This window comes from Gorilla gorilla, chromosome 10 (genome assembly GCF_029281585.2).
Source record: "Gorilla gorilla gorilla isolate KB3781 chromosome 10, NHGRI_mGorGor1-v2.1_pri, whole genome shotgun sequence".
Lineage (NCBI taxonomy): Eukaryota > Metazoa > Chordata > Mammalia > Primates > Hominidae > Gorilla > Gorilla gorilla.
This window is the reverse complement of record NC_073234.2, coordinates 121163580-121179468: the sequence shown is the minus strand read 5'-3', so window position 1 is coordinate 121179468 and position 15889 is coordinate 121163580. Positions and strand designations below refer to the sequence as shown.

The 15889-nt window shown below is 41.1% G+C and overlaps 1 long non-coding RNA gene across 1 annotated transcript in view; it reads right to left on the bottom strand.

Moving 5' to 3' along the window:
• Nucleotides 1-720: 720 nt before the first annotated feature.
• The window catches only part of LOC134756586 (uncharacterized), a 39929-nt gene continuing 24760 nt past the window's right edge, over nt 721-15889 (bottom strand). Inside the window, exons 2-3 of the long non-coding RNA XR_010129410.1 lie at nt 7441-7582; nt 721-3022 (exon numbers count right to left, since the gene is read on the bottom strand). This is a non-coding gene — a long non-coding RNA (uncharacterized lncRNA). The remainder of the gene's footprint in view (nt 3023-7440; nt 7583-15889) is intronic.

The window sequence follows — 15889 nt, the reverse complement described above, 5'->3', positions numbered from 1 at the left end:
CCCTTCTTTATCACCTCTTCTCTTTCCTCTTCCAAAATAAAAATAGGAAGCATGAAGGTTTTCAGGCTGTTTTTTCTTGGAGTGGCTAAGACTTTTTTATTGGCTTGGCAGGATGTTTTGAGATTGTGTGGAGAGGACTCCTCTGTGTGTGTGCCCATGTGTGCATATGTGTGCCTGCCTGTGTGTGTGTGTGTGTGTCCATGTTTTTCTGAGTACTAGGCTTGGGAATGCAAAGTAGCACATACATGCTTCCTTTTTGGTATTGCTATATATATTTATATGTTATATATTATGATATATTATATATTATTATATATAATGAATCATTATATACATTTTTATTATATATTATATAATAATTATATATTATATTTATTTTTATATAATAATTGTATATTATATAATAAAATAAATATAATATATAATTATTATATATTTGTAATTAAATATATTTAATATATAATTATTAATTATATATTCATATATCATATATAATTTTTCCTTCTTTGCCCCCTCTCCTATTAATTTACTATGTAATACAAAATGTAATAAAAGTGGTAAGCCTTATATGTTGGTATTTAAGTTACAGGATATTAAAGGGGAGTGCAATTCAGCTAGTAGTGCAAGTAAACATAATCCAGCGATGAATAAAATGACAGTGTCTACTATCTCGGACAGCGCTAATCTGTTTTCATTTGTATGAAAGACAGTTGCATCATGTCAGGCAGGTGAAAGCATGATTTTGCTTTATTTGGACAATAAATGTAGAAAAAAAGAGATATACCTAGTTGATAAGGGTTGCATTGTTCTGAATCATTCCGTTATCAACTTGACCAAGCTAAAATCTTTCTCACAATCCGCTTCTCTTTCTCTTCCTAATCTGCATGGTTCCAGGTTAGAGTTGGCCAAAAGAGGAGCTTGTTCCGGATTTTGAAGACAGAAGTAAAGCAGTGGCCATTACTCTCAGCAGGTCGTTTATTCTGCATCCAGCCCATACTCTTGAATGCTGACCTACTGACCAACCAAATTCTCATCCATGGCCCCAGAGATTCAATAGCTACACAGAGGCATCCCATAGCCCCCTAGAGGAGCTCCTCCTTTGCTTTCCGTTCAATCCCAGAGCTGTGAGATTCTCCTGCATTTCTTTTTTACTTCTCTAGTAAAATGTAGTCAGCCTTTCCTGTAGCATGTTCCATCACTGTCAAAGAACATGAACTTCACATCAAAGACATAAAAAGTGCCCTCCTTTTTTTAGCAAAAAAGGAACAGGTTTCCAGGCATTTCACTATTGTATTAATCATTTACTGCAACTTTTCGGGATGTAAATGTCATAATAGTGACATTAGGAATACATTTTGCTGTTCCGGCTTTTAACATAAGGAAAATAGAAATAGAAATTCCATGTTTAGCCAGAAATCACCTTGAGCATCCAGCATATAAACTTACTGATTATACTTAAACCAGCCTTGTAATTAATGCCACACTTGCAAATGGACATAGACATCAAGGGCCGTCCTCTGATAAAGCATTTCATCGCAGCTGGTGTCCAGCAGTCCTTGTTTTTAACATCCTGAGTGCTGTGCTCGATATAAAATGGGAAGGCTATTATTGATTACTAATAATCAACTGCTTATTAGTACTTTTTCTGACATAGAGGCCTACATCATATTTCACTGATTGCTCTAAATTCCTGGTGTTCCACACGCTGCTGTGTTCCACTCTGAACCACCATGGTTCATAGGACAGGCCCTCATCCTCCAAGGGGGCTTCTGATGCAAGTGGGTTGAAGGACGGACAGAAGCAGGCATATTCCAAGCACTTAAAAGTATGTTTATGATTTCACCTGTTCATCCTTTGGGGTTATTTGATTGCAGGCAACAGAAACAATCTTTGTCCAACCAGCAAAAGAGGGATTTGGAGAAAGAAAATGAAGCAGCTTATGGAACAGAAGGTAAAGCTGGAGAAGTAGGATTGGAGCATCTGGGGAGCAGACACTCATGGGTGTGGGCGGAGGGGAGCCTCTTCAGAGAACCACTGTCTGCTTGCTGGAATTTCAGCCATCTTCAGTCCCGTCAGGCACTCTGCTCAAGATTTCCATCCAGGGATAAGGGATGGGCCCTGTTTGAGTTTCAGGCTGCCCTTGGCCAGAGGCAAGGCGGACTTGGCTGCTAGACTATACACACTTGGGGAGGGATGGCTTCTCAAAGAGAAATCAAGATGTCCATAACAGAGGTCACTGTGTCGTGAAAAGATGAGCCTTATGGTGTCTTCCCAGTGACATTTTCTGTACGAGTCATGTGACTGTGTCCAGGACACGAGACAGGGTGGCCCAAGGACAAGCCCCTGGTCTCGGTATTATGTTTCCAGCTCCTCATTTCCTACTGAGTAGCCTAGGTTTCTGGGAATTATCCAGACCCAGATGGTATTTGTATTTCCAAGAGACCCAGCATTTCAAAGTCTGACATATGCCACACTCAGATATGAAAGCAAAGCCAAGCAACAATTGGGACCAGTTTTTTTCCAGACGTCTCTTTTTATCTAGATCTCAGTTACAGGGAGTCTGAAAAGTCCCATTATCTCAGCAGAGAAATCATGGCAGGCAAGTTTGCTATGGCTGTTTCATTTCTGTGTTGTCCAACAACTGCTCAAATCTCAATCCCTTCTCTCCAGTCAAATGCATCTTTTGGCCCAAATCCGGGGCTCCACATACATAGCTCCTAATATCTGGAACAGCCTCCACAGCCAAGTGAATGAGTTAGTCTTCTGAGTTGATTCAAATCCCCAGAGACTTAGTTCCAGAAGCTTCCAACAATGCCCTTAGGATGTATGACTAGGTCTGAACATTCAGTAAAAAGTGTGAGCTTGTGGCAGTCTCTGTATATAGACTCAGTTATCTGCATTCATCTGTCTCTTTTCCTAGGTCAGCAGAGTCCCAAGGAGAAGGATCATATCTGGTTTCCTCTTCTGCCTCTCCCCATGGTGTCTAGGAGAGTGCACACTCAGTCAGCGTTGATAACTAACTCTGGTAAAGAAAGAAAAGGCAAACATTAGGAGACAGAAAACCAGATACTAATCTCACTTTTACAAATGAGGGCAAGCCATCCAACCTCGGTGAGCCTCAGTCCTCTCATCTTTGTAATGGTGACCATAATTCATTCCACTTTCATGCCACACAGTGGTTATAATGCTTAAATGAGGAAGGTGATGTGAAAGTGGCTTATCATCTCAGCTATAGACATGCCACATTGCTATTAGGTCACCAAGGCACGCTAGAGACAATCAGAATAAAACCTGGGCAAGCTCAGTCAACCCTGGCAACCCTGGCATTCTGGTACTCCTAGAACAGTGTCTTATGTTTATTCTTTTGGGGTAACATTTAAGCTTTGAGGCCACAGAGCAGAAGCCTTGCCATTTTATATTGAGCGCAGCAGTCAGCATATTAAAAACAAGGACTGCTGAACACCAGCTGCGATGAAATGCTATATCAGAGGATGTTAAGAAGTCAGGCTCTTCCTTTCTCAGCAGTATTTTCTCTAAAGTCTCTTTTTCCATCTGTCCCTACCACGAAGACACTTGTTCACACTCAGACTGCTTCCTGCCTGGACCCCTGCCACCTTCTCCTGCCTGACTTTCTATCTCTTGCTTCCTCATCCTGTCTCAGTGCCAGACAGCTCACGATGCCACTTCGCAATGCAACTTGGAACAGCTTCTGGGTTTCTGCACCAGCTGCCTTTTCTGTGTTGGGGGATAGAGATCTTAAAAATTGCCTTCTATATCGCTGCTTTGTTTCCTTCCATCCTTTCTTCCCCGTTTTGGATTTTGTTTTCTTTTTTCTTAAAATTGCCTGCTAAAAGCAAAAGCCAGAAGTGACTTCTTTACCTCCCGTTTTTTTTTTTCCTTTTTGTTGTGTTTAACATAAATCAATGTTCTCTGAAAACTAAAAGTCCCATATAACCAAAACTCCAGCACAGCAAAATCATTTTGAAGTTTTGGCAGAAAGTCCTAGGAGAGTAACACCAAAAGGAACTCCTACATTGCAAACCTTTGCTGGGGTCCCCCAGCATTCAACAATGTACCCCCAGTGCTGAGTGTTTTGATCTTTAGGTCAAAAACTATGCAGGAGTTTTGCCCCTAGCTTTTCTCCTCCTAAACCTGGACCAAAATTCCTTTCTTTCTGACCATCTGGTCTCCTCATTTAACTTGGCCAAGCACAGCTTGACAATTCTCCCCTACTGCGATGGCACAAAGGGAAGCAAAAGAGACCTGAAATCAGCCTGATACAGTCTCAGACTTCAATTCCATGCTACTTAAGGTGAAATAAACCATCAAAGTGATATATTAGGAAACTATGAGCAGCAAAGCCATGTTCATTCAAAACTGAAGGCAGGGAAGAAATGGATTTAAAATAAACAGTTCTGGCCCTTTGGGAAGAAATGACTGGAAATTCTATCTCACTGAGCCTTACTTCAAAACAATAATGGCCAATCGCATTTGCATTATTCTTCACTGTTAACAGAGCACGTTTACAAATGGGAGGACATCAAAAGACAGCTAATAATAATTTATATTTGACTCCTCCTGTTTTCAAGGCTCTTTGAAATTGGAAACTTCCATTCATCCTCTCCCAAATTTTGGAAGTTGGAAAAAGCAAGAATTTATTCAATCATTCATTCATCTATTCAACTCTTGTCTATTGGATGTCTACGGTGTGCCTGCCACTGTTCTAGGCCCTGTGATATAAAGCAGTGAAAAAAACAGATGAGGTTGTAGATCTCACTGAGCTTCTATTCTAGTAGGAAAATAGACAATAAGCAAATTGAACAAATATAGACTATGTCAGATGGGATAAGGTGGGGATAAAAGTAGAAAACAAAAATAAAGCCAGGTAAAGGGTACAGAGAGTCATAGGGGAGTGGATACTGTTTTCTGTAGGGTGGTCCCGATGAAGTGATGTTTGAGCAGAGACTTAAGGAACAAAGGGTCCAGATGAGAGGAAGGGCCCAGCCAGAAAGAAAGCAATGACTCTTGAGAACAAGGCATGGAAGGCCTTGTTGGACATTGCAAAGACGTTGGCTTTCAGCCTGAGTGAGTGGGAAGACTTTACCCAGTTTTCAGCAGAGTAACATGATCTGACTTACATTTTGAAAGGGTTCCTCTTGCAGACACTGTGCACTATCCCTAGTAACCACTCCTTCCTTCCTTCATGATACAAAACCCACAATTTTAGCTGGATGCATGGCATCACAGAATAAAGACTATATTTCCCAGCCTTTCCTGCAGGCAGGTATAGCCGTAACACTAAGTCTGGCCAATGGACCAGTGGAAGTGTGATGGGGTAATTCAAAAGTCATGCTTAAAAGATAGGTGGTTTTGACCTTTTCCTTCTTTACTTTGTTCTTCATCCTCTGCCTAGAATGCAGATGTGACGGTTGAAAGACCAGCTGCTATACTGGACTATGAAGACAAGGGTCACCCCTCTGGATCGGACAGTGTGGAGTTAGAAGAAGCTCAGCTCCCTGAGGATTTTGTGGAGTAGATCCATACCAGCCCATACAGGCTGACTGCAGACATTAATTTTATGTCATGCCCCTGGAAGCTGAGCCCAGTTCAAATGGCTGCTATCTTTCTATCTACTGTGTAGAGAATATTGGAGGGACAAGAGTGAAAATAGGGATAATCTCTATTTCATACATAGGAACCCTGAAGCCTGAAGAAGATAAATGAAGTACATTAGGATTGTGGGTAAAAGTACTGGCTTTAAAGTTAGTAAACGTGTCTGTATTTAAATCCTGCCTCCAATACTTCCTAACCTTGTAACCTTGAGCAATTCCTTAGCCTGGGTAAGCCTGATTTCCTCATCTGTAGAATGGGATGATAACAGTGCCTATCTTAGACTATGATTATGATTGTGTGTATTAAATAAAATAAACCATGAAAAGACCTAACACAGCCTGATAGAATTGGCATTCCTCGCCTGCCGGTTCCCTGTCCCTCCTTCGCTGCTTCTCTGGACCCTTTCCCACCTCTTGCATCTGTCCAGGAAATGGTGATCCTTCCAAGGTGGGTGAACAGCACAATCAGTTAAGAGAAATGCCTTTTGTTACGAAGAGAGGGCAAAAAAAAAAAAAGAGGGAGAGAAGGGAGAAAGAAGGAAGCCTTAGCACATGGATGGATATGATGGACTTTCAAGTACCCAGAGGTTTCAGCTCACAAGAGACAAATGTCAGTAGTGAGCCTGGAGTACTGAGAGATCTAAGAAAAGAAGGCCAGAAGTTCAGCCATCAGCCTCCAAGCTGTTCCCTTGCCAATCCCCTTCTTTTTTCTCCCTTTCTCTATCACCTCTTCTCTTTCCTCTTCCAAAATAAAAGTAGGAAGCGTGAAAAGCTTGGTAAATCATCTGGTTTTCAGGCTGTTTTTCCTTGGAGTGGCTAAGACTGCTTTTTATTGGCTTGGCAGGATGTTTTGAGATTGTGTGGAGAGGACTCCTCTGTGTGTGTGCCCATGTGTGTGTATGTGTGCCTGCCTGTGTGTGTGTGTGTGTGTGTGTGTGTGTGTGTGCATGTGAGTGTTTATCTGAGTACTGGGCTTTGGAATGCAAAGTAGCACATACGTGTTTCCTTTTTGGTAGCAGATTCTCTTCCTAATTATGTTTTGCTCAGGCTAATATTAAAACGAATTGGTTTCCTCTGACAACAATAAGTGTAATAATAACAGGAAATTGCCCAGAATCACACAATAACAAAAATAGAGCCAGAGAGGAAGCAACAAGATGCTTGAGAACATTTTGCTGATCTACTTTTCCATTCCATTTTGTCCATGTATTCCATCTCTTCATTGATTCAGAAAACTATGCTTATTACTGGTGAGACTAATGGGAAGCCTGAAAATAATTCAACTTACTCTCTTCTTTAATCAGAAATTTGTGAACCACTAAATAACAAAAATTAGAAAAAAAAGATGCATGTCAGCTTCTGTATAAAGATTGACCTGTATTCTACCCAATACCACTCTTTTGTAAGAAGGGTTAAGTCAAAATAACACTTCCATTAATTATCTTACATATCAAAGGTTCTGATAAATTCTGCAGTAAAACAACCTGGCTCAATGTGTCAAACCTAGCAAGGCCCAAATTTATTTGACCATGCAACTATCTTTTCCTTTTTTATTGACTACTTGTGAACTTTGAAATTAGGATTACAGAATACAAACCTTTCAACGTTTTCATTCTCAGGGAAATGCTCTACTTGTGTTCTGAATGCTGTCTCTGGGCATTTATTCTTAATATCATGCACATTAATTCTGCTATTTGGTTGCTTAAGCCTCTGTAAAGAGACTATTCTCTTAACAATAGCATAGTCTATTCACCAACATAATTGATTCAAGCAGAAGTTTGGAAGATAAAATGCCTTTGCAAGCTGATAACCATCATCTTGACCTTACCTGATACATTCAGGAGGAGGAAAGGGGGTATCTCTATTCCAAAGCACTTTCTTCTTTGCCCTCCCTGCACGGGAAGTCTTTGGGGTCATTTCTACCAGTGGATGGAACCTCAGGCCAGTTTGCTTCCCACCACACACAGACCCTGTTTGTAAGGAGAGAGATAAGCACCAGTAACAACCTCTGTACTTACTTAAATCTATGCGATGAAGGGTCCATAGTAATCCACCAGGGATTCACAGGGTGAATGGGTGGGTGAAGAATCTGGCTACAATAGCTATTTATAATTGATGCCAATAAAGCCCTTGAGTCTAGCCTGTGTGTGTATTAAATGAGATAACAGAAGACAAGGCCGTGGTCAGAGTTCAGGGAACCTGGTCTAAGTACACTCCATGGGTCCAGGTTTGACCCGCAGACTTGGTACACACAGCAATCAACAATCAACCAGTTTGTCTGATTAATGACAACTGCCAAAAGGGGTCACACACAAAGTACCAAAGCCCAGCTAAGCCCAAAAGGGGTCAGCTTGCTGGCCACAAAGCCTTTTTATTAGGTGAGACATCTGTTCAGATCTCTGTTGCCAATTAGGTCGTTATTGGATTCTGCTAACACATATTGATAGCTGATAGCGGGAGATGCCATTGAGAGGACACATTAGCACCTTCACCGCTAACTGTAAATCAGCCTGCTCTGTCTGCCTGAGAGCATCTGAACAAGCACCTCCCTCTGGCTTTCCCAGCTGGGGGTTCTCCCCTGTTCCTGGAATGACGCACAGCCAGAGTGGCTGTCTAAACACCCAGCAACCAATCAGAGCATCCAGGGCAAAGGTATTGAGCTCCACAGAAATTTTGTATAGAAACGTTCATTATTTTTATCTTTCTAAAGTAATACACACATGGCAGAAAATTTAGAATATTGTAGGCAATCAAAAGAAAGGAAATCAAGATGACCTATAGTGTCATAATCTTGCTATCTCTCCTTAGAATTTTTTTTCTCTACACTTATTGTATTTCCACAGGGCCGAAATCATGCTGTTCCTGGTATACAAGCCTTTGTTTTACTCCATTCCAACCACACTGGCCCCCTTGAGATTCTCCCAACACGCCAGGCATATTTCCACCTCATGACCTTTGCATCTGCGGTTTTCCCCTCATGGAATGTTCTTCCCCCGGACCCTCCAATGACCAGCATTCACACCTGCGTCAGGTCACTGTTCAAATGTCATTCCCTCCAAGAAACCTTCCTGACCAAATGAGCAAAAACAATTGTTTCTCTTTGCCATTCTTCGATTTCTTGTTCTGCTCTATTTTCCTTCAATGCACTACATGAGCTGATAGCATGTTTTATAGTCATTTGTTTGTTATCAGTATTTCCTACTGCAGTTTAAGCTCCACACAGGCAGATACTTTGCTTTGTTCACCATCAAATCCCTACAACATTGCCTGTCTGACCATAGCCAGTGTTCAATAAATATTTAATAAATATTTATTAAATAAGTGAATACATTTTGTTTTGTGGCTTGATTTTTTTCCCTTTAACAATATTGTACAGAGCCTTCAGGATCACTAAATATTCTTTAGTAAACTTTAAAAAAGACTACATCACATCCCATCCCATACTATGGCTGTATTATAATGAGTCTAATCAATTTCCAATGGTTGAACAGTTAGGTTAAATAGTCCCCCATCTTTTTTTTTTTTTTTTTTTTTAAGAGAGAGAGGAACTTGCTCTGTTGCCCAGGATGGAGTGCTGCAGTGTGATCACCATTCACCGCAGCCTCGAACTCCAGGCTCAAGTGATCCTCCCACCTCAGTCTCCAGAGTTGCTGGGACTACATTGGATGTCAACATGCTTACCCCCCACCCCCACTCCCCCACCCCCACCATCTTTTTTTCTCCCATTTTGAAACATATGTAGTACCTTGAAAGTATTTATGTGATTTGTCTGTACAGGGCAAACCTTGACCTTGAAGACTTGATTGAAAGTTTAACTGGAGGAACAGTCATTGGTAAACCCTTGACCCAGAAAACATTTGAATTCCTTTGATAGAGAAGGTAGAGAGGAGTGCACATCCCCAGCTGGCAGGATTGGCCACATTATTTTTCAGTGGTCAGTGATGTGATAGTCACCTCACATGTGATTTCATGCAAGTACTCAAGCCTTGTGTAAAAGAAGAAAGCATACGGAGATATGTAGGTGTCGTGGGCTAAATTGTGCCCTCCCATTAATGTGTTGAAGCCCTAACACCCGGTACCTCAGAGTGTGACTGCATTTGGAGATAAGGTCTTTAAAGAGGTGATTAAATTATAAGGAGGGTGTGAGAGTGGCCTTGATCTAATCTGACTGATGTCTTTAAAGAAGATGACATTTGGACACAGAGAGAGATACCAGGGATGTACAGGCACAGAGGAAAGACCATGTGAAGACACAGGCAGAAGACAGCCATCTCTAAGTCAAGGAAAGGGGCTTCAGAAGAAGCCATCCCCATCAACACCTTGATCTTGTACTCCCAGATTCCAGAACTACGAGAAAATGAATTTCTGTTGTTTAAGCCACCTGGTCTGTGGTATTTTATTATGACAGTCAGAGTAAACTAGTACAGTAGGTAAGTGCAATGATGTTAAGATGTCTCTGAGCTGAGCGCAGTGGTTCATGTCTATAATCCCAGCACTTTGGGAGGCTGAGGTGGGCGGATCACCTGAGGTCAGGAGTTTGAGACTAGCCTGGCCAACATGGCAGAACCCCGTCTCTACTAAAATACAAAAATTAGCCAGGCGTGGTGGCAGGAGCCTGTAATCCCAGCTACTCAGGAGGCTGAGGCAGGAGAATTGCTTGAACCAGGAGGTGGAGGTTGCAGTGAGCCAAGATTGCACCATTGTGCTCCAGCCTGGGCGACAAGAGCGAAACTCCGTCTCAAAAAAAAAAAAAAAAAAAAGATGTCTCTGAAAGGAGATTTGGGACTTGGTAAGTATATATTTTATTTCATCTCGAAGGTCACAATTTTCTATACAAACATTTCTAAAATTAAAATGAAAGTTTTTAGGTGCATATAAATCAATAGTTGAACATTTACTTAACATGTAACTTTTCTGGAGCTCTTGGTGGTAAAAAAAATTAAACAAAAAAGTGAATGTATCTGATCTCAAGAAATCAATGTAGATTTCAAATTACTGGTAATTTCTGTGCCTCTCGAGGGGATATTTTATTTCCACTCTAATTTGTCCACCTTTTTAACTGTTAATTAATTAATTTGATTAATATGTAGTAAGCACTTACTATGCAACCGTTCCTGGGGATACAGCAGTGTGCAAGATAGATGCTTCCCAACCATCATGGAATTTAAACTTATTGTGAGAGTTAAAATGACAGGCAATTGCAATAGGGCACCTCTAACTGGCAGAGGGAAGCTTCATTTCCTAAGTCGGGGGTTGGCAAGCTTTCTGTAAAGGGCCAGAAAAGAAATACTTACAGCTTTGTGGGCCATGCAGTCTCTATCTCAACTACTCAACTCTGCTGTTGTAGAGTGAAAGCAGCCATAGACAGTAGGTAAACAATGAGCATAGCTGTGTTCCAATAAAACTCTATTTACAAAAACAGGATGTAGGCCAGATTTGACTCAGGGGCATAGTTTGCTGACACCTGTCCTAAACTCTAAACTGGAGGATTGTATCACCATTTTTTCCCCCCCTCAGGCTAATAGAAGACATCTCTGCATAAATAGCCTGTCAAGTGAGATGTGTCCAATAAAGCATGGATAGATTATTGGGCTCTGTAGCTTAAGCAAGAGAACAGATGATTCTTGCAAGATCTGTCTGAGACCCCTAACTACACAAAACATGAAATTGCATATCCAGATGGTTCTACCAGAAATATGAGGTGTTGTCACCTGAGCTTATGACACGAGTCCCTCCCTTCTCTAACTTTTCGGAACATTGAACACCACCCTTTCATATAATTCAAGGCAGCAATGCTGGTGGGTGATTGTGCCTAAAGTTTGGGGCTGGGCTGGCAGCCTCTCAGCATTGCTATCCTCCATTAGGGCTTATTCATGCTTCCTATCCAAGTTTCCAGTGCCTTTGCTCTCAAAACAGTACTTCTCACAAACCATGATTTGTGGCCTAAACTGCGTGCACCACACCCCGAAGTAAAACTTCCAGACCACATTAAAACATGGGTGTGCACAATTTCCAAAAATTTCTATGTAGAGTTGATCCACCTGGATATAGAAGTGGTATAAAGTCTTCAGTCCTGCAATTACAGGCTCTCTGAAGCCCTCACTTTCCAGTATAAAAAAGCACAACTAAGGTCCCAAATCATTGGGAACTGCATCATAATTATGACTGAACTTTCGAACATCATTCCACACAAAACAGTCGCTCAACAACAAGCAGGGACAAGGTGTGAGGCACGGAGGACAAACAACTTTTCATCACTGAGGAGCTCATTCATGCATTCAACAAACATTTATTCTCTGCTTGCTATGAGCCAGGCACTGTTCTAGGTGCTGGGTAAGACAAAAATCACTGCCCCATGGAGATTACAGTCTGCACCCAGAAAAGCTTCCTGGTAGAAGAGACAATTGAACTGGGAGGGGTTTTATATTGCACAACTCCAGTGGGGTGCCCTTCACATCACAGACTATTTGAATAGCATTCTCTGGTCTACAGGCATACCACTCTGAATGCAGCCAATCTCGTCTAAATAGCATTCCCTGGAATTGTGAGATGTACAGCCCGTGTGGTCTTAAGCAGTCACCATGACTGGAGTCTTGAAGAAGGATGAGGATTTTAGTAGGTCCAGAAATGAAGGAAGTCAGTCCAAGGAGAGGGAAATAATATGTGCCAAGGTATTAATAATCATTTATTTAGTGCCTACTATTACATGACTCTGGGCCCCAGGGCTACTAAGAGGTAAACTTTTTTGACTTGCATTATAACACCACATCACTCCTTCAGTGATAGAATTTTAAAAATTGTTATTAGGCACCCACTGTGTTCTGGGCCCTCTTATAAAACACAGGGATGCAGCAGTGAAGAAATCAGAAGTGGTCCCTAACCTCATAGAATTCACAATCCAATGGGAAAGACATTTTCGCTAATCACAAGAATAATGAGCAATTAAAAAGTAAAGGCTAGGACTTAGGAAACTTGTAACTGGGTAGTTAAGAGACTTCTCTGTTGGATGAGGGTGGAAAGAAGGGAATAAAAGCTTGACAGAGGGGAATAGATTTGGATTATCTAAGAAATCAAAAGTTCACAGCAGCAGCAAACCAGGACCACCCTTGAGGAAAGTGGGCAGCTCAACTAGCAGAGATTTAACACACCATCTTCTTGCTAATCCTGGATATTAGGTCCCCCCGAGAATGAAGGAAAGGGAAGGTTGACCTCAGTGTGCAGTCTGTGGACACATGACCTTGTTTCTTTAAATGACAGTGTAGGCATCAGTATAAACTTGCTGAATACTAGGGGAACAGATTTAGGAAGAGCAGTGGTCCATGACTCCACACCGAAATATTTCTGAGAGTTTGGCTTTTCTCCCTTGGAAATGTTGAAGCAGAGGAATCCCAGAAACAATCTCCATAAGGAGGGGAAACTTGGGAACTCGAGAGAGAATAGGATGTGCTAATGCGGAAATTATGGACTGGGGCTAATTTTTGAGGTCAGACTTCTCTGAAGATGTCTGACATATGATCCAGAAGCCAGCAGGATGCACCACGTTTTATTTATCTGGGCAAATTAACCTCAAAGTACAGCAGCCCTAAGGAGATTTGGAAAAGATGTTCTATAGTAAACACAGACACAGCAATGGCAGGTTGGGTTAAGAAGGAAAAGTCTCAATACTTTAGAAGAGTAGTTCTCAAACTATGGTGTGCATTAGAATTGAACTGCATTTTTTACAAATTCCCAGATGATGCTCATACTGTGGAACCAACCTGTTTATAACCACCATTTCTGCGTATATTTTGAGGCCTTCCAGAATCTGGCCCCAAATCTCCTGTTCACACTTCTTTGCCACATTTATGTTTCTCATCATGCACCTGACCATCCCAGAAAACTGAGATTCTTTTCACATGTCCAGAACATGCCATAAATGAGGCCTTCTCTATGTATTTGTTTATTCTGTTTTCTCCATTCTTAACTCCTCACTCTGCCTCATGAAACCCTTAAAGACCAGCTCAAATACTGCCTTCTCCAGCCAGCTTTGTCTAAACAACTCAGAATTACATTTTTAAGTTCAACCAGTGTTCAGTGCATTAATGTTTTGTGCAGATTATTGTCTCCCTAAAGACAGGCACCTTGTTATTTAGGCATTTATTCAGCAAATACATATGAGGTACCACTGGGTTCATGTGCCTGGGCCCAGCTGGGAGCTGAAGTTATAAAGGAGAAAGATACAATCTCTAGACTTTCCAGGAGCATATTTCACGGGAGAAAGAGAAGGAAACTGGTCACTGCAACATAGGGTGATGAGAACTAAAAGCTGGTTACAGAAGCACTTGGGAAAGTCACCCAACAGTACTGACTAATTCAGGAAAGACTTTCCAGAAGAAATGATTGCTTTCTGACATGTTGAGGATAAGTGGGATTTACTGATGAAAGTGTAGGAAGAACAAAGTAGGGTAAGAGAAAGGGTGACCCAGGCCAGAGATGAGAGGGAAGGTATGACTGAAGAGTCAAATCTGAGAGAGGAAGGATGAGAGATGAAGCTGGAGGGCAAAGCTAGGATTGGTTCATGTGATCCCTAGATCCATATGTGTCAGCCTTGGTCCAAGCAGGAGACAAAAACCACATGGTATGTTAAACAGGGAAAATTAGAGGCAATAAATTGATGCCTGACATACCATGTCAGAAAATTTAGACTTCATCTATAAGGATTTTCAACAGGGGAGTGACAAGAACAATTACAAGTAGTATTAAATAGATGCTCAATAAATCTGACCTGAATTGTCACTTTCCCTTCTCAATACATGCCTAAGACGGAAAAATAGCTCTTTCCACAAATAATTTTCTATGGAGTTCACCACACACTAACACCACCACCACCATCCAGTACTGAGCTTTAGAGCATATCTTCTACCTAAAGCCATATACCAGATTCAGGATTTTCCAAGAGCAACTGAGAGTTCCTCAAGCCAAGCCTCAAGAAAATTCATCCAAAATTCCCAATTGCAATGAAACCCCAAATCTAAAAAAGGCAATTTGTGCAGTGCCTATTGTGGTTTTATTATGGAAGCTTTTGCACAGTTGTGGTTAGGGTCCTCCCAGTGCTTATGAAGTGATGAGTCACAGCAAATGAATAAAAGTGTGCATTATTCCATGAGGCTGACCATACAACATACTTACTATGTGATATTTAAGATCCTTCATAGTAAACATATACTAAATTGAGATATATGTGTATGTGTTTGTATATAGAAGCTTTGTGGACTAGTGAATAACCCTCTTTGTGTATGTTTTAAAGGCTTAACAGAGAGCCAAAATTAACTCTATCTGCTCCTTTATAATACTTGTTTTGCTATAGTAAGAATCAAGTGGTAAGAAAATGGGATCAGAGACTTCAGCAGATACTTCAGTTCTCTTATCTGGCTGAGAAAAAAAGTAGAGGGTTGATAGTAGAGGGAAAAAATCACGAAATGCTTATCATTAGACCAATTAAAATTTCTTGTAAAGCCTTGGATTGTTTCTTCTGACAAAACTCCCTTTTACACTTTTGATTCCACCCTCCTAGTGTTCTTCTCATACTCCTTATCCTGCACTTACTTCCTAAATGAGGCATATCCTAAAGTTCCAGCGCCAGTCTTATCATTCAATACCCTCCCTTCTGTGTGCTGAAAAATATGCCTAAGGCTTCCACTATCAACTATGAATTCCTCACTTTTGCACTCCAGTCCCACCTTTCAACTGCCTATTTATGGTACACTGAATTATTCCTCCCAATTCTTTAAACCTCTCAGTTAAAGGATAATACAACCATATCCTGTGCCAGTAATTCAGCAAGATCTCTCACTAGAGTGGGTGAAGTTCATTTCCCCACCACTTTGATGTTGAGCTTTGCCATGTGACTTGTTTTGGCCAATGGAATGTTAATGGTCATGAAACAAGGAAAAGTTTTAAATGTCCTTGCATGATGTGGCTGGGCCTCATGTGCTTCTGCCATCAGCAAGGGAAGAATATATCATATGAGCTGCTGGTCCCAGATTGAGACACCTGGAGCAGACTCCAACCTCACCTGCAGCCTGGAGCCAACCAGCCAAATTCAACCACGACCAGACAATGTCAGCTAAACTTCAGCTGATTCATAAACTATACATGAGAGAAATAAATGTTTGTTGTTATATGCCATGATATTTTGGTATTATTTATACTGCTGCATTATTAAAGTAGCAATAGCTGACTAGCACTTATTGAATTCCTCAATCTGGGACTAATGTAAGTATTTCAAATTCAACACT